The 20143-nt window shown below is 43.0% G+C and overlaps 1 protein-coding gene across 2 annotated transcripts in view; it reads right to left on the bottom strand.

The window, feature by feature from the left end:
* Window positions 1–20143, bottom strand: part of TMEM121 (transmembrane protein 121) — a 1625720-nt gene that overhangs the window by 49611 nt on the left and 1555966 nt on the right. Inside the window, exon 1 of one of the 2 annotated variants that reach the window (XM_044074107.1) lies at window positions 1000–1072. The exons of the other annotated variant lie outside the window; for it this stretch is intronic. The gene's annotated coding sequence lies outside the window, so the exon portion shown is untranslated. Of the gene's footprint in view, window positions 1–999; window positions 1073–20143 lie in introns of those variants that run through there. 2 annotated transcript variants of the gene reach the window in all.

Below are 20143 nucleotides of genomic sequence, written 5' to 3'. Positions count from 1 at the left end.
ACCAGGGGGACGGGCAGAAGATATGGGCACATATACTGGGCATTCTGGCCTCATCTGTACAGTTGTGAGGTATGCATATGTATGCAGCCTAATTCCACTCCCACTCCTCATTATTCAGAGCAACTGCATATCATTCTTGTTTTTCTGGGCACAGTTTTGGTATCTGACAGACCTGTGGGAGGAATGTTTACTAGCACTACCTGAATGTTCCCACATACAGTAACAGAGTCCACATTACTATTATGCACATACATATCACCCTGTTACTGTACACACTCTGACCACGGCTTGACAAGTTGGGGTGTAAATGGGACATACGTGGCTTCTTAGTCACATAAGGTATTGGGGAGTTGCTAGTGTGCCATCTTTGTTCTCATAGATGTGTGTCAATCAGTTATATTTTCTGTTTGCTGCCTATGCGTCTGGGATCATCCCACTGATTTCCCAGGAGGATAGGTTGATAGGCAAAAAATATGGGCCACTTTACTAGACATTCTGGACATATCTGTACAGTTGTGGGCTATGATTCTGTATGCAGACTACTACCACTGGCAGGATTTGAACTGTGGCTGTGTGTGCTAAAAAACTACAGGTCACATCTCAGTTGCATGTGCTATTCAGTTTTTGTTATCTGCCTTTTCCCTGTTTACTGTCTATGAGTCTCTTAGCTGTACTAAATGGCCTATGGGGATTACACCTGTCACATATAGGCATTCCTACACATTCAATTTATGGTGCACAGTGTGGGTAACAGTGCTTAATACTACAGTACTATTACATGATTGCATATTATATTACATGATGCCAGGATATACACATGCAGTCCAGCAGTTAGACCTGTTTTGTCAGGCTATTACACTTTTATTGACTTACAGACAATATGAAACTCTTACTGCCATATTCTCTTGTGTATGCAGTACTTGCCTTGAACAATACAGGTTTTATACTACTACCTTTATTTTGATTTCCTATGACAGTAAATGCATGCGTATTACTGACCTGCCTCTCATCGCAAACTTGCCAGGTGACTGATGCGGGCCTCCTGGTTCTGCGGCATGCTCCTTTGTAGCTGTAGGGGACATAAGATGAATATTTAGCCATACCTATCCATGATATACCTGAGCTGGCAATTATTACACACATACTGGGGTGATACACATGTCTGTAACATCCCCTGATGCTCTAGCCTCTTGGAGCCACTCCTCCAAGAGGTCCCTCTTCCACTGCTTCAGGTTAGCATAGTGGTGCCTGACCTGCTCATCAGTTTGGGGTATGTCAGTGGCACTGGTGAGGTCATGGGTGAGATGGTCCCAGGCCTTCGCCTTATATTTGGAGCCCTGGTACTGGCCCTGCAGCAGTCTCTGAGCATGGTCTTTAATTAGGAGTCCTGCCATGACCTTGGACTCCTGGATGCACCAGCACTGCACCCGGAAGTGCACATCTTCTCCCCTTACTGCCATAGTGCCTGCAAGGGGAAGCTATAACCAGTTATGAGATGTATTCCCACCTCTTGGATTTAAGTAGGGCTGATTTCCCACACTTTTCCGTGATTGGCCAGTTTTGAAAAGGCTAAGCTATGGGCAAACCAGCTTACCTAAGGTTGGCATTGTTTAAAGGGGTATACCACTGGGCACAATGAGTTAGCTGGTCTACACATTCCTCACACCTCTTAAGCTGGCCTGTGCAATGCTTAGCATTGATTACATTAGACTCTCATTATAATTCCTTTTTGGCATTGTGTTATTTTTCATTACACCTTATATGTATGTCTGGTATCCATGATTAATGTGTACATACACTATGTGGGGTCCTTGTGTTTTATTGGGGACTTCAACACTCTATTACAATTACACCTCACTACTGGGCTTACTGCTGTAATCCAGTTCACATATTTATGTTATGTAGCGGGTTATGGTACATATGACTGTAAACTGATTCCTTTCACAGGTTCAATTTGGTTATACTATGGTGAGGACTTGTTTGCTACTACCTCTTTTTGCTGTGCTTCTGTGATGGTTTGCTGGATAACTACAGCAAATGTGGTGTTTAGGGTCCTGGGTTCGAGACGTGTATGGCTGTTTATTTTGTTGATGGGCAGAACAAGGGCCTTAGATTCAGAGTGATTAAGGCACTTTTGAGCAGTTGTAAGAGGGTTTGCGCGACGGTAAGCACTGCTAACCTGCCGTTACATCTGCTTACACAGTGTTAGCTTTAGAATTGCTTAAACAGTGTTGGCATTGCTTACTGCCATGTAAATGGGCTTAATCCTGTTTACTGGGGTTTAAATAAGCTTACTACTGCTTATTTGTGCTTACACCTGCTTACTAGTGCTTTATTCATTATGACACTGACACCTCACATGTGCATTTACTGCAGTACTCCAGTTCATAAATATATGTTTGTTAGTGAGTTATGTATCATAAATATTACTCATAACATGCTATGCCATGGAAAATGGAAGCTGCTACAGTGGGACTCAAACCAGGAATGCCTGCTCATAAGGCAAATGCTCTGCCCACTACACTATTGCTATGTTGCTTCATTTGCATATATCGTCCTTGTTATCATCTTCAGCCATTTAAGCTGCATTAACTGTAGCTAAGCCATGGGCACACTGGTGCACCTAAGGTTAGCTGTAATTGGATTTTAAATAAAAAAGGTTTTCTTCATTTTTATTCATACATTCTGTTGCTGTTATACACAAGGGGGACTGCTGCTGGGGATATGTGGTCACCTGTGAGCAGTCTCGCTCATTGCATACCGCTTTTTGCTCTTCTACATTGTGGGGGTGTGTTTATTCTGAGAGCTCTGCTCTCAGACATATCTTATGCACTCTTACATGCTCCGTGTAAGCCTAGGAGCTAAGCAGCATGCCTCATTAATATGCATGGTGTGTTGCTATCCCGCTCCTAAACGGTTGCTTGCATGCAGGACTAAGCTAGTCCTACATGGGAGATTAGTAAATCCAGGGGTTTATCTTTTATTGTTTTATATGGCATGTTTGCTTTAACTCATTCACTCCAATGGAGCTCATGATGTTTGCACTGTAACTTCCAATGGGTGGAGCCTAAGCCTTTTGACAGATCAAATTATGTCCTCACATTTCAAAGAAATGTTCATATCTCTGGAACCATAGGGGTTATGAAAGAAGTATAAATGGCAAACTCTTCATCGCAAACTATTTTTTATAGTGGTAGTATTCTTTAGGTTCTAGGTCACCAACATAATTTTATAAGTCACAGTAAACACAGTAACAATAACATTTGTAATATTTTGTTAACAACTTACAATACCTCAGCAACCACTCAAGTTACACACATATGTCAGAAGCATTTTATTCATCTAACCGACAGCTTTCATATGAGGCTAAGGAGTTTTACCTTTGTTACTGGGTTGTTGAGATATTTAGAAAAATGTGAAAATTATATCTGTATAAATTAATATCATAAAAACAACAGTTAATATCTATTTACCTGCACTAGACAGAGGTCAAATAATGCAGTTGAGTTTGCCATTGTGTAAGCATTAAGATGAAATCTTTTAAAACATTGTACATAGCATGGTTTTGGAATTATTGATGCCAATATAAACAAGTAATATTTGACACCTAGAGGCGTCAATAGGAGTTAAGTGCAGATGCACCTGGAGGCATCACTCAGATGTAATGAGCTAACTGGGAGCTTGTTTATTGATGGTATCCATAAAAAATATGTACATTCTACATTTTTTTTGTGTTTCTTAATTCCTACTTTTACTGCTTCAGTCTTCTTCATCTATACGTTTCCAAGGATAAACTTAATACAATTTCCCATCACATTCTCATACCATGTCTTTTTCTATCCTTTTTATATCAATTTTTCATAGCTGTATTTTTGTTGATATAATTGTATATACATACATCAAACTTTTTTGCTTCTTTTTAAACATTTAAGGTTTTTCCAAATTGTTTTGTGTTTCATTTCTATAATTAGTGTTAATAAATTTCCTTTATCTTTCATACCTGCTGATACTTTATACAAGTTTAGTGAAAAACATGTATACAAATGGGTGTATTAAACTCAATCCTCCTTCTTTGTCATTTACTAAAAGAATACCTCTTTTTACTGGGTTAAGTCTAGACCCCAAATGAAAGTAAGAATTACATTCATTAAATCTTTTTCCAATGTTAGTGGAATCATGTATACAGTAGTTAAATGTGTGATGTTGCCTGACATTAAAGAATTACTTAAATATACTTTTTTTCTTGTATGAGAGTTTAAATGCTCTCCAAATATGCAAAGTCCTCATATTTAACTATTGTATCTCTCCATTGTTGGTTTCTCAGTTGTTCAATTCCCAACTTTATTTCTAAACTTTCTATTTCTTATTAATTAAACTTAATGCCTTTTATTTCTTCTGAAAGACCTAGGCCTTTGTTTTTCTCTATTAGTAAACAATCCTAACAGCTTTAATTCTTTATTAAGCATTTCTATAGCTAATTCCATCCATTCTTTGTCCTTGACTATTAACACTAAGTCACCTCCATAAGCAAGCATAGCTTGAATCACAATTCCTTCTGGCATTTTATATTTAGCTTTCGCTAGTGTCAAGTCAATCTTAGTGACTATTGCATTCATAACTAAAGCAAATAAAATGCTACTTTTTGAGCATCCTTGCTAGATACCACTCTTTATTCTTATTGTTTCGCTTAAGCATCCATTGATAAGCAACCTTACTTTATTTTGTTCGTACACTGATTTCAAAATGTTTATTACTTTTTTTTTCTTACTTATGATATATTCTTCTAAAAATTTCCATAATGCTTCATGTTGGATTTTATCAAAAGCTTTATTTATATCCCTTATTAATAGTTTTAATTCTATCTTTCTATTTATTATATCATCCACCTATTGTATTAATATCGAAAGTTCTTGACTTCCTCTATTTTGAGTTTCAGAAATTGTTTCAGATAACAGTTTATTTGCTATTCTTTTCTCTGTTATTTTCATAAATATCTTAAAATCTACATTATTCAGTACTAGTAGTCTCCAGTTTTTTATATCTGTTCTTTCTCCCTTTTTCCATATAAATTTAATTATACCTAGACATATGTCTATGCCTTTTTCAAGCCATTCATTCATTTTTTTAGGAAATATTGGTGGGGATTTAATAAAATCTGTGTAGGAATAGTGGAAGGCCTATATAGAAGGAACTGTGGCTGTGTCAGCGGCTCCCCCTTGGCAGCGATTCTTGTATATTAACGAAGGCTTGCTACTGAGAGAGACGTGTAACATGGTTACAGAATCAGTGTAGGGGGTGGGTTACAGTGTCTGGAGATAAGGAACACACCCCCTGCACCCTATTCATAGCTCTCCATTTCACCCCCACATATACTGCCCACAATCAATCATTACAGCAATTAATCAGCATAGTTATGTTGCCCACACCCCTCTCTCTGGGTTGTGAGGCTCCAGATTTCAAATTGTCCACAACCTGCACAGCTGTTGCTGTTCAAAAAATGGAGAGCTATGGTCTTTTCCTTCACCTGTCTTGCACATCCCTACCTGCCTTTCACCTTGTTTTCCCCTGCTTGCCCCATTTCACCACTTTCCTATCATCCCTTTTTTTCTTTTTGGAAACAGCGTGTGTTTAAGCAGACCTAAGCACCTGTGCAAACCCACTTAAAGCTGCTTAAAACTGCTTTAATCACTTTCTGTCTTTCTGACATTGTTATGCACATCAGCAAAATGACCAGCTCTGCCAAGTATCAAACCCAGGACTCTGCTAGTAAGGGCATTGTGCATTAATTAGACCACTGGGCTACTCAGCTCCTAAGAGTGTCAGGTGATTCCATAAACATATCCTGAGTATCAGTGATGCACATCAGCAAAAAAATGCACCCTTTGCAAGTCTCAAACACAGGACCCTCTCAACTACAACATATTGCATGAGCCTACTATGCCACTCAGCAGTGAAGAGTAACAGATGGTTTCATACACATATCCTGAGTATCAGTGATGCAGATCATCTCACCCCTCCCAAGTATCAAACCCAGGACCCTGTCAACTACAATATAGTGCATTAGCTTACAAAGCCACTCAGCTCTAAAACATCTCACCTGTTTCCATACACATATCCTGAGTGCCAGTGACACACTGTACATATAATGGGAAAAATGTTCGAGCACTTGGGACTGTGATGTAGACACCAAACCATTACACAGCGAAATAAATGACGATGGGTGTACGTAAGGTCTAGGATAGCAGGTACAGCCATGGCCTAAAGTTAAATGCCAAAAAATGCATAGTCATACCCTTCGGGAAAAACAAGGTTACCCCTAGCTACCAAATAGGTGGCAATCCACTGAGTACAGAAGAAGTTATCAGGGACCTGGGGACCCAGGTTGATAGTAGTCTGTCATTCGACACCCATGTAGCTAAAGTAGTTAGGAAGACCTTCTACATTGCCCACCTTATCATGAAGGGATTCTCATCTAGATCAAGGGAGGTCATAGTCTCCCTATACTCATCACTCATCAGACCAATGATTGAGTACAATGCCCCATTCGAATGTATCTGACCCGACACTTGCAGCAGCTGGAGAGGCCACAAAGTTCCTCACCAAAAGGATAAAGGGTCTCAAACATCTGTCCTATGCTGCCCGACTGAAAGAACTCCAGCTCTATTCAGTCGCTACCGCTTGCTCAGAGGTGACCTTTGCCTAACATACAAGGCCATGTCAAACCCAGATTTGATGAATATGCTTCACCTCAAAAATCTAGATCCGTCAGAGCCACAAGGGCGGGAGACTTAAACCTCGACACGGCTATTAATAGGACGTGCTGGAGGATAGATTCATCACCCAAAGACTCCTATGCTGTGGAATAAAATCCCGTATATGTGAGGCAGAGCACCTCGCTGGCCTTGTTCAAGAGAAATCTTGACCAATGGATGGGAGATCGCAGATATACCCCAGGGATTACCTCAGTGTCACTGCTCAACAGAGGCACAGCAAAATAATGGGTATAGTTCCCCATACTAAAGGGGTGGCGTAAGCCACAAAACTATGGGCTAGGCTTGTAAATGCCCTCGGGCAGATAGCCTAGTATGAACCTATGAACCTATGAACCTATGAACAACTGCACAGACTGAGGATGTATGAGTCTCACATCTGTCTGTCCCCTTATACTGACCTCAGCTCTCACTGTTAAATAGTAAACTGCTATATAATCAGAAAGTCTGTTTACAATGTCCAAACATAGCATGCCAAACTGTGGACATACCACATAAATCCAGACTGTGTACAGTATTTTACCTGCTCTCTGTGATGCTGTAGTCCCCACACCTTGATAATGTACATCCCACAGGCCAGGAAAAGGGCCAAGTCCTACATGAAGGCCTTAAATATAGCACTGTGGTGCCATGCCATTGGCTAATAAAATGCAACCCAGCTGTTCTGGATACAATTAGCAAGTGTGAGCCACAGATTGGTGCACAGGCAATCACCTGTTCATGAGCATTACCTACAGAAAGCAAGCTGCTACCTATGGTAAACAGGTCTGTGACTTTCTTTACGAAGACAGACTGTGAGAACATAAGCATTATACTACAGGATTTCTGCACATAAAGAAAGCAGCACTATACCAGGTATGTAATAGAAGTCCCTGTGTAATGGGACGCAGATGGGAGGATGCAGTTATGGGAAATAGGGATTACAACAGTAGGTCTGTAGTACATATCTTGGAATGACATGTTGCTGTTAGTCAGCTGTCCAGCACCTACAGGCTTCTGTTTCAACTCTGTCTGCTGTGACATACATTACAGCTCTGGCCATCTGAGTCCCTCCAACAATGGTTGGCTCATGTATGAATGCTACTGGATTGTGTTTTATATAATAGTGACAGTACGTATGTGTGGACACAGCTGGCATATCACATGATGTACTGTCAGTTGGCTCCTCTCAGTCTGTGAATATCACACAGGCATATTTCAAACATTGTCCAGGTATCCCTGACTGTTCCTGATGTACTTTGGCTAGCTTACTGTGTACTCAACACCGGCATCTTATCACATACCTGTTGACCACCTACAACAGGACATCAAGTTATAGCCAGTAGTAGTAAGAGGGCACAGGCCCGGCCTAAGTGACAGAGTGTACATATCAAGCATACAACATAATAGAATGAATATAGTACCAAATATTAATGTACCATAACTGTTTTCTGGGGTTTATATCAAATTATTGAAGGCTGACAATATCAAAGCACAAAACTTCGAACTTGCTACTTTGAAATCTGACAACATCGAATGAGAAAAAAAAACACTAAACACCCAAAACAACACAAAAACTGCTGTATGCAAGGGGGCAAGCCCCCCTGCACCCTCCACACCCCCCACTACTTAAATATACCAACTCCGAGATTGTACTACAATCTTCCTTTCCTGCGCTCTATTTATTACAGATGTCCACCAGACAGGTTTAATTATCCTTTCCGAGGATGATGTAGTCCTGTCAAGTATACCAGACTCTATGCATCTATATAAACATATGTAAAGTGCTTTGGTGTATTTGTGGATATTGATGCCAGTTCCTACAGAGTGGGACGGGGCTATGAAACTGTTTATACCATCCCTCAGGAAGCTGTAATCCACTTTGGGGATGTTTGTATATTTGACCCTAACTAGATGGGTATGGTGGGAGATGGTGACTGCGAACCTGACCAGTTTATGGTTGGTTTTACCATGAAGAGTAATACTTTAGGGATACTGCATTGGTTACCTGTGTTGTTTAATATCAACTCAAAGAGATCTTCACCTCATGTGCGGGTAGCAACTAGCTGTTCCAAGGAGTTTGCATTGCCAAATTCCATGAATCTCTGGGCATTTGTGTGCTGGAATGAGTAGTTCTTCCAATCTATGTTTGGGTATTTAAAGTCTCCCAGGATCAGTGTACAGAGTCAAATCCGGATAGAGCTGAACATGTCCACATAGGCAGAATATACTTCCTTGTCACATATGGGGGCCAGTAGCGAGTTATGATTTGAATAGAGATTTTTGGCAATGCTTAACTGCACCTGGAGTGTCTCCTGTGCATCTTACTGTTTGACCATCCTGAAGGTGTGTATGTCATTCATATATAGTGAAATCCAATGCCCTTGGCTTTACTGCCCAGATCTTGGAGTCTGATTGTATGAAAGGATGGGGGACCATGTAAGGCTGGGGTGCTCTTTGCAGCTTTGAACCATGTGTCTGTGACTGCACAAATGTCAGCATTTTCCAGGGTTAAGACTACTTGCAATGCATGCAAATTCATGTTTAGACTCTTAGCATTTAGTAGCATGGCCTTCAATTTGTGATATGTTGAAAGTTTCGTAATGGTAGTGTTAATATCACCACTTTTCGTAATAAAGGCACTATGGGGGTGGCAAGAACCATGGCCTAATGCCTGAAGGCCAGGTGAGACAGATGGAGACCATCTCTGGCAAAGCGTCGTGGTCTGTGGATCATATCATCCCAGGCTGTCAGGTATTGGATTCCCCTGCAATGGCACTAGAAGCCAAGCCAATTGTTAAGGTTAATCATTTCCTGATTGTATTGCTGCATCATTCTGGGTGATGGCAGAATGCTGCTTAAGGCTAGGGACATACCTGCCTGGGACACATAATCAGTGGGCTCAATCATGTCTCACATCATATAGTCCAGGGAAGTACGTTTCAGGTCAGGCACGCCAACATGGACTATGACAGACTCATAACAGTACCTGTTGTTGGGAGACAGCAGTGCGTATGTGATATGGCAGATACTGGCATCTGACAGACAAGTAACTGTGACCTTCTCCATATACAGCCTAGTGAGATGCACATCTGTGTGTCTCACAATGGAGTCTCCTATGACTAATATGTTTGATTTATGGTGATGCCTCAGTGACTATGGGACACAGGTGTGTGGCTATGCGTGGTATGTGTTGTGCAGGGCTGTGGAGTTTGTGTGTTTATTTGCCTCGGAGGTGTCCTTTGTTTGGGGATGTTTATGTTGAGGACCTCCGCATATATGAGTGTGTGTTGTGTTGGTGTGGGTGGTGTATGAAGTATACCGATTGTGTTGACAACCTTTTCAGTGCCAGATATGCGGGCTTGAGAGGGACAGATCATGGACTGTAGGTTCCTAATGTCATTGCAAATTGTGTTCCTTGGTGGTGTTTGTAGATGGTTGTCCATGTACATGAGGCAGTTGCTACACTATGTTAGGATGCTCATATCAACCAGACTGGCAGGGGAAACTGTAGGACATTGTCCAGCCATATTTGTCAGAAACTGAGGAAGGAAGGCCAGAGAGACCAAAGAGGTGGGCCTACAGCCTAGGTGCTTAAAAAAAACATAGGAGGCTTAAACTACTGCATACAACATAGACAGGCTATAAACAGGCAGTAATACGTGCAACAGAGCAGATGCAGTTGAACACCTTAGTGAACATCAAGCAAGTAGCAGGAAACAGCAGGATGAGGATGGAAATGCATGATATATTGCCACTATGCTGCTGATAGCCACATGCATACTGTGGTGAGAGATGGCGTGGTATGATGTGGAAGTTAGTTGATGATAGTGCTGGCAAATGTAGATGTGCAGGGTGTGTACATAACGGAGAGAAATGTATGTGGTCTTGTGATGTGTTCCCCTCTTCTTGTCTTTCAGGAGTGATGTACAGATGGAGGAACTCACCTTTTTCTGCAGCTGAGAATGAAGTTATAGTTGATGGCCTCAAACTGCATCATGCCATCCTGCTGTCAAGAAGCCGCCATAATCAGGAACATCGAGCTGCATTGTGGGCAGACCTTGTTGCATCAGTAAATCACATCGGGCTACAGGAAAGAAGCTATGAGCAGGTCCGACACCAGGCCACTGACATGATAAATTGTGCATGGCAAAGGGCCACAGCTGTAGCCAGGGACCATGCTGGCACTGGTGGAGGTCCTGCAGCACAACAACCACTCCCGGCCACAGAAGAGTTCCTGGCAAACCTGGTTTCAGGCACCAGCTTGCAAGCATGCATCACCCCATATGTTGTGTAGGTGGGTGGCACAACTTCTACAGCAGAGGAGCATGCAGTTAAGCCTCCTGTGGTCATCAATTTAATACTGTAGCAGTCATAGTGGTAGTCTCTGTATACCTGTACACAGATGTCAGGTCAATCTGCATTTGGGGGGGGGGGGTTGTAACACACAACATGTGCACACATACTCAGCATGTCAGCAATGTGGGCAGTATCACAGTTTGTACTGTAATGCTGATATATGCACAAATTATCCTGTACCAATGCCACATTTGTGTTTGCTGACAATACCTTTCTCTTACAATTCTACAGGTACATCTGGTGTGGCTGAAGTCCAGCATACTGTAGCCAGTGAGTGTGAAACTGTTTAGTTATGGATTATCTATACCCTAGGAATGTTAAGGGCTGCCAGCTTGCCATGGACACAACTGTTAAGCTTAGCCATAGTACAATACTTATATGTTCAGTTGTGAAGGGGTTCACTGCAGTGCATTGACTTGGTAATCAGAGCAGCATATTAGCAGGAGCTGTAACATATTTACACATAATTTTGTGAAGGTGCACGCAGTCTACTATACAGTGGGGCAGTAGTATGGTGGATACGGGTGCACTGTTTTTTTAGGTTAAGATCCATCACATACACTGACATGGTGCTTATCTCACAGGAGTATAGTACTGGCAACATTAACAGGACATAGATGCACTACATGTTGTTAAGGCCTGTCTTGACTGTGTCTGTTGTGGTCTGCTTGTGTGTTGTGCATGGGGTCAGTAATAAGGTGTGGTATGTATAATGTGGTTGTGGCACCTCACCTGTGTGTGTGGGTGTGTGGGTGTGTGGATCAGCAGACATAATAGTTCATGTATTAATGTAGTTATGTTCGGTTCCTCCGAACAGGTGACCCTGGGGGTTGGAGTTTGTCCCCCTCACAACCTGATGTCAGTGACTCATTGGACTGTGATGATGATGGTGGCCATAGTGAGGCACAAGTGGGCTTGCTTGGGGCTGAATCTGTGGATGTAGGTCAGCACCACCATCAGCTGAGAGTCCACATGGCCAAGTACAGTCACGCTTCCGTAATGGCAGTGCAAACAGCACTACAGCACTACCTTCTGTAGTGCTGTTGGCACTATCATAATGGCAGCGCCAACAGCACTACAGAAGGTAGGGTGCTGTCCACACCACAATGTGGCAGGCCATGGGTATGTGGTCCTGGGTGGTCCCGTGAGGGAGATGGACTCAGCAGACACCTGTCATCATCAGCAAGTAATACTGCATATAACCCTGGGCATGGTGGTGCTATTGCCACTGCTGGCAAAGCCAGTTCCCATGTTAGTGGTCAGAGATGGTGAACTGTACATTCTGCCATGTATGGTCCACAGCTGTCCAACATACCCTCGTGTAGGGCTAGCACAAATCTTGACTGTGATTGTGCACACAAGCACACATTACTGTCACATGCAGGTCTACAAAAGACACACACAACTCCTCTCCATAGGCCAGCTGACTAGCACTCCACCAGACACACACACATGATGTCAAATGTGTGGCACAGCCTAGGCATTTGGCAACCCCACATCACACCCTGTGCATGTGATGATACCTGTGCCACATCCCTGTCATCAATACCATCAATGCAGGGACATACAAATATGTGTCTGATGCACAGGGTGACTATAGTGCATTTAGTGACAGTTTGTTGTGCAGTACTGTTATGCCCTGGATGGTGCTGTTTGCTGGCATGTGTCATGAGTACACATCACAGTGTATGTACCTTTGTTCCATGATGCTGGCTTGGTGGTAGAATTGCTGACTGAGTGTTGTCTCCCACATCTTTTTCTATTTCTGTTCCAGTGGTCTGTGTGTCTATGTCATGGAGAGCTGGTTCCACTACAGCAGCTCAGGATGGCATGGTGGCAACACATAAATGTGACTTCATCATGGTACGGCTGTATATGTGCATGGTTACCTAGGTGTGTATCTGTAGACCACTGTGTTAGGGACAATGGGGGCAGACGATGTAATCTTGCATGCATACCCCATGACACAGCATGCTACTCTTGATACATGTCACCTGGGAGATCAGTAGGAATCATAGGAGGTTGCTAGAGTAATAACCATGGGGCACTTACAAGGCTAGCCATTATTTTATCTCCAAAAAGAAACATCAGTCAGCACCTGTCAATGAGGGACACAGGTGGGACCCCTGGGACAGAATTGTAGCTTCCCATCCACTCATGATCGCTGTGCTTGCAGGTCAGTGTAGTACTCTATTTGACGTGTATGGGAAGTGCATTCCTGAGACAGGGCAGCCTCTGGGAGACAAAACTGTCTCTCCAGCAGGTTGTGTTGATGTTGCATATCATATTGAGGCCTGTTGTGCAGGTGATGCGTGAGGAATTACACTTACGGATATGGGGCAGCTGTAGTAGGGCAGGGTCCAGCATTGCCTCTGGGAAACCTGTCTGATACCGAGTGAAGCAATAATGATTTGAGCCTGTCTGCATGGGACAGGTGTTGGAGGCCATGGATTACCTTTGTGAGGTATTTCTTTGGCCTTTCCAGTTGGTGCAGATGTCTGGATAGCTACATATCAAATGGGGTGTTTTAGTAAAATATTGGTGTATGGACTGAAGACTATAGAGAGGTAATAACCTCCTTTTTTCTGGATGCAATCCTTTTACCTATGAGATGAACCACTTACAAGGCTTTTCTGACCACTGCCGCTACATGATGGTTGAATGCAAAATTGTTATCAACCTGAGTACTCAGGTCTCTCAACACAGGCTGTGTGTTTAGGGGGTTGCTGTTGATGTGGTAAACAGTGGTGCTGTGTCTTTGCTGAATGGTATGATGATACAGTTTTTTTGCATTTAACTTGAGGCTAGGACCTTGTCACCAGTCCATAGTTGATGTAAAACACTCTTACGGTATGTTAACATCCTTTGGGGAGTCAATGACAGCACCCAACTTACAGTCATCCACAAACTTGGTCAGTACCTACAAATGAAGGTGGTGGTGGGTAGCATTCATGCATACATACATGTGGGTTATTTAGTGGCAGCAGCTACTCACAGGGCCTCAAAATATATACATATTGCACACACATAGGCAAGACAGACTAGGGTTACCACCTTATCAAAGGCACAATGTGGGGCACTTTTTGTAGTAATGTGAAAGTTGACAGGACAAACCATACCCATGGCAATTGAAACAAACAGGACCTCACTTTTTTGACAATGTAGCAGCTTATTTTTGTAATATTTGCCTAGGTTATGCTATTTCTCATAAAATGCAGGTGTTTGTGATGTAAAATGACTGTTTCATGCAACTATTAGAATAATGTAGGCAATGTTGGTTGCCCTACACTTTCAGGACATTTGTATTTTTTTAGTTGTTTTCAAAGGACCAAACATGGACTGCAACATGCACAGTGGGACAGGTGGTTACCCAAATAAAGTCACACTGTTGTTGCAAGGGGATACACACACACACACACACACACACACACACACACACACACACACACACACACACTCATGAACTGCCCTTGTTGAGGGTAGAGCCCCTACCTGTCTAATTGTACATACTATAGTGATGCATACGTTATCTGTCTAGTTGTACATACTATAGCACTACATATGCACCACATGCACCATAGTGCTTATGTGTTTTTGGAGTGTCTGCCACTACTGTTCGGGTGGATGACATCTGCGGGTGCTGTAAAGATTGCCAATGGGGGGTTAACAGGTTTGCACAGGACTTTAAAATTGTATAACTATTGCATACACACACGTAAGGCAGTCACACTGCTCTGAGGGGATATACTTATATAGGCACTGACAGAGTTCCCAGTTTTGAGAGTAGAACTCCTACTTATCTAGTTGCATACACTATACTACAACACACTTATCACATGTGCCACATAATTAGCTCATTTGAAGAGTGTCTAACTGTGCTTCTTCTAAGGTGGATGACATCAGTAGGCCCTGAAGAGGTTGTCAATGGGGGTTAACAGGCTCTTAAAGTTGTATAATGATCACACACAGGCAAGACAGGCACACTGCTGCAAGCAGATATGCTTATATAAACACATACACTGACAGAGTTGCCAGTTTTGAGAGTAGGACCCCTACCTATCTACTTATATATACTATAGTACTACATACTTACAGCATGTGCCACGGAGTTAAGGAAAGTGTCTAACTGTACTTCTAAGGTGGATGACATCGGTAGGCCCTGAAAATATTGCCAATGGAGGGGTTATCAGGCCTTTAAAATTGTATAACCATCACAGACAGCCACTCTGCAGCAAGGGGATATGTTTACACACACATTCACAGAGTTGCTGATTTTGAAAGTAGAACCCCAACCTGTCCAGGTATATACACTACGGTATCCATACTTATCCTATGTGCTATAGAGCTATTGCATCTGAAGAGTATCTCACTGGGCTTCTAAGGTGGATGACATAAGCAGGCTCTGTAAAGTAAGCCACTGTGGTATTTAACAAGTAGGCATGGGCTTTAAAATGTATTATCATTGCACATACATAGACAAGACATACACACTGCTGCAAGGGGTATACTTATGCACACACTTACAGAGTTGTCTTTGTTGGGATTAGACCCCCTTTTTATCTAGATGCATGTGTTACAGTACTACATACTTATTGCATGCACCGCTGAGCTTAAGCATTTGGAGAGTGTCTTAATGTGCTTCTAAGGTGGATGACATCAGCAGGCCCTGTAAAGTAAGCCAATGTGGGGGTTAACATGTAGGCATGGGCCTTATAAATGTGTTAGCATTGCACGCAGACACACTGCTGTAAAGGGATATACTTATGCACACACACTCACAGATTTTATATTGCTGGGATTAGAACACCTACTTATCTAGATGCAAATAGGACAGTGATATGTACTTTTCACATGCGCCACTGAGCCTATGTGTTTGGAGAGTGTCTCAATGTGCTTCTAAGGTGGATGACATCAGCAGGCCCTGTAAAGTAAGCCGATGGGGGGTTAACAGGTAGGCACAGGCCTTAAAATGTATTAGCATTGCACACACATAGGAAAGACAGTCACATTGCTGCACGGGATATACTTACACACATATAGACACACACACACACACACACACACACACACACACACACACACACACACACACACACACACACACACACACACACACACACACACACACACACACACACACACACACACACACACACACACACACACACACACACACATACACACACACTCACAGAGTTGCCATTGTTGGGATTGCAACCCCTACATATCTAGTTGTATAGAGTATAGTGCTACATATATATTGCATGCACCACAGAGCTTACGTGTTTGGAGAGTGTATGCCACTGCTGTTGGGGTAGATGACATCAGCAGCAGTTGACAGGGAGGACACTAGTCACAGAACCATAAAATGATTGACAATTGCACAAAAATAGGCCTGTTGGGCATGTGTATGCTGCGGTATGTGGAATATCTATACACACACACACAAACACACACAAACAGACACACAGTGGCTGATGTGAGATTAGAACCCCTACCTACCTACTAATACACACTACAGCTCACCGTACTAGTTGCACATGCCACTTGTAACAATTGGTCTGCAAGTGGCTGCAGCACTACATCACTCTATTCATTTCTGTGTCTCTTTCTCTCTCTCTCTCTCTCTCTTTATATATATATATATATATATATATATATATATATATAAAACTCTACAGATGCATATATTACTTATATGTGTGACATACTAATAGATAAGGATAATCATGTCTGATGGGGATCGGGAGAGACAATTAGATATACATAGCTGTCTGTATGCACAGAGATATATTGACATCTATAGGCAGATGAAGCTTCAGACATGGGCTGAAATTAGCTAAGTGTAGGAGCATGCCCAGTGTGACCATCAGTACTTAAAATGGGACTCCAGTCCAGGCCTACCTGTCCTCCAGTCTGGGATTTTGTGTGCTACAGCCATTTGGCTGCTACACCTGATTACACAGTCCAGCACCTCCCTGATATAATGCCCAAGGAATTCACCAGCTGTGTGCTGACCATAATATCTGAGTCATACCTAGGGTGTTTACAGATTGTATTAGACTGAACAGGGTTTTTCATCATATGTCTGGTACATTTTACATAGCAATGTGATTTCCTGATACATCAGTGGCAGATTATTATAGATTGACGTGAGGAACTGCTGACAGGCATTTGAGTTACTGACTCAATACATAGCAGGGAACCCATGCTACTGCACGACCTGTTCTACTCTGTTCTTTCTGCCTTTGTTTGGCCAGTAGTTCATCCTTCTCCTTATATGTGGGCCTTTCTCCTGCTCCCATTCACGGCTTTGCCCACAGTTGCAGCTCTATGTAGTTGTAGGTATGCTGTGACTGGTGTACAAGATGTAACACCACACACAGTGTTACAGACATCACACTTCTGACTGTACTTGTTTTGCAGGATGTCCAGCATTGCACCCCATATGTCTGCTCTGGTCCTCAGACATTTTGGGTTGTATTGGTATTATAATGCTATATGGTACCCATACATCTCAACCTCTTAGAGCAAGAAAAATGGACAAAGTCATATATAAAAGTGGGGCACAGGCCTAAAAATAAGGACAATGTTTTATTATTGCTCTTACAAACTTAGGCAGTTGGTAGAATAACAGGTTTTGTATTAGCATGAATTTTCTGTAAGGTATGAAGTCTGCATCTCAAATTTCTGTCATTATTTTCTAATGTCAGCCTTCACTGATTTGCCAGTAGTTTGCTAGAAAACTGCAATATTATGAAAAACGGACCAGAAATATGATGCAAAACTGTGGACATTCTGCGAAACTCTGTACATTTGAGAGGTATGATGGGGCCCACTGACTTGTTGTAAGGAATGACACAGTTAAGTGATGGTCTTGACATCCTGCTGCTATTCTGACTTGTTACAACCTGCTGTTTTTCTAGCCACTGTCTATACTCAGAGCTGTGTACTATCCATATCTGTGCCCCCCTCCCCGTCCCTCCATTGTCTCTGGCTTTGTCCAGATTTCTTGCAGTAACAAATATTGACATATGGACAGTCTGTAGAGCTCCTACCGTAGGTGTAGCTCACATGCAAAATAGTAGGTGCAGCCAGTCTCAAACCATGAACACTATCAACCATGGTAATGTACTTAGACCACTAAGCCACAACAGCCACCAAACAGTGCAGTTTAATTCCTGACACTATCAACCACAGACATACATAGCACATTGACTCCTGCATATTGTGGAAATGGAACATCACCAGGTTGATTGGGACAGCCCTGGGATTGTGTGGTCTGCTGCTGTTACCATACAAACATAATGCTACTGCAGTTGTATGGGAACACGGGTGTATTAGGGGTAATGGACTCTAGCATTGACAGTCATGTATCTGTCATATGACCCCACTGTTTGTCATTTCCCTCGCATAGTGCAGTGGGTTTTGCTTCCTTAGGGCTTACTGCATATTATGGGGTGGCCAGTATAGCTGTCAGTTGTCTGCAGGTTTCCCAATAGCCAACTCTATTCCCTAGCATATGTGCGGCAGGTCCATACATATGCTACCATAGTCTAGTACCCCATAAATTTGTTGTAAAGAAGAGTGACTTACCTTGTGCCTGCAGCAGTTGAGATCACAGTGCTTCAGGGCTGACTCTGTCAGATGCACACAGTACACAGCCAATACATGGTAAGGTATAGGTTGTGTGGTGTGGCTGGCATCCTTTTTACTATGTATGTGAGTTGGAGTGTGACGTCAATCCCTGGATCCCTAGGATGTCAGTGCATGTGCTATGCGTTGCCTGTTTGCCAAGGCCAGGGCATACTGGGCAAGCCTATGTCTGCCTACAGGGACGGGCTCAGGGGTTCCTCCTCCAAGTCCCCCTGTGGCAGTGGGGACCTTGGCACTGGTGGGGGGCTGTGTGTCCCTTCCCTGTGATTTTCCTGCCACAGCTGTTTCCACAGGATCATATTGTGCAGCATGGCACATACTGTGAACATGTGTGCACATGTGGCTGGAGAGTACTGCTGGGCTCCACCAGATATATCGAGGCAGCAAAAACGTGACTTGACCAGCCCAAACACATGCTGTATGATGTTCCTAGTTTGTGCGTGTGCCTCATTATGGCATTCTTCGATAGGTGCATATGCATTTCTAATGGGTGTCATTATCCAAGGTTCCAGTGTGTAGCCAGCATCCCCCAGTAGATGACCATATGGGATGTTCCCCCTGGCAAACATCTGGTACAGCTGTGATGCATGCCAGATGTGGGAGTGGTGATAACTGCCATGGTTGCCAGCACACACATTCATGATAATGCCCTGGGCAATGTAAATGACCTGACAGTTGATGAACTGATACCCCTTGCAGTTATATAGACTCTACCCGCCTCACCAAGTGGTGCTTTAATGTGTACATGAGTGCAGTCTGTAGCACCTAGTACCTCAGGGTAGTGTGCTACACAATGGAAGAGACATATATTGCTGGCCCTTTCCTCAGGGGTGTGGGGTAAATATATGTGCTCATTGGCATGTGTTTGCATGGCATCCAGGAACTGGTGGCGTACCCTGGATGCAGATGCCTGTGAGACCCCTATGATGTCTCCAGCAGGTCTTAGAAAAGCACCCGTAGCTAGTATTCTAAGGGCTACACATACCTTTGTTTCCACTAAGATGGGTTCCCCTCTGTTGGCTCTGGGTTTGAGTTAAGGGTGGCAAAGCTTGGTGAGTTCTTGTAGTATGTCCTTGTCCATCCTGTAGTGCTCTCCTATCTCCTATCTCCAGCTCATGTAGCCCCTGGAAGGTTACCCTGGGCCTGAACACTCTTCTCCTTCTCAGTCTAGGCCTATTGTCAGCATCAGCACCAGCACTTGCCTCAGTCTGTAGCACATACAGATGTAGCAGAGCAGCAGATGACCCTATCATTTTGTCAGTTAAAATCCCCAAGTGTGTACTCCAGTGGTGCAGAGTATGTGGGAAAAATCAGATTGAAGGGTGTATGCATACTTTATAGTGGTGTGCTGCAGATGCAAGCCTGTGTGATTGGCTGAC

The sequence above is a fragment of the Protopterus annectens genome, chromosome 6.part0, assembly GCF_019279795.1.
Source record: "Protopterus annectens isolate FY-2018-M chromosome 6.part0, PAN1.0, whole genome shotgun sequence".
Taxonomy (NCBI): domain Eukaryota; kingdom Metazoa; phylum Chordata; order Ceratodontiformes; family Protopteridae; genus Protopterus; species Protopterus annectens.
Note: the sequence above shows the minus strand (reverse complement) of the source record. Positions and strands in the feature narration are given on the sequence as shown.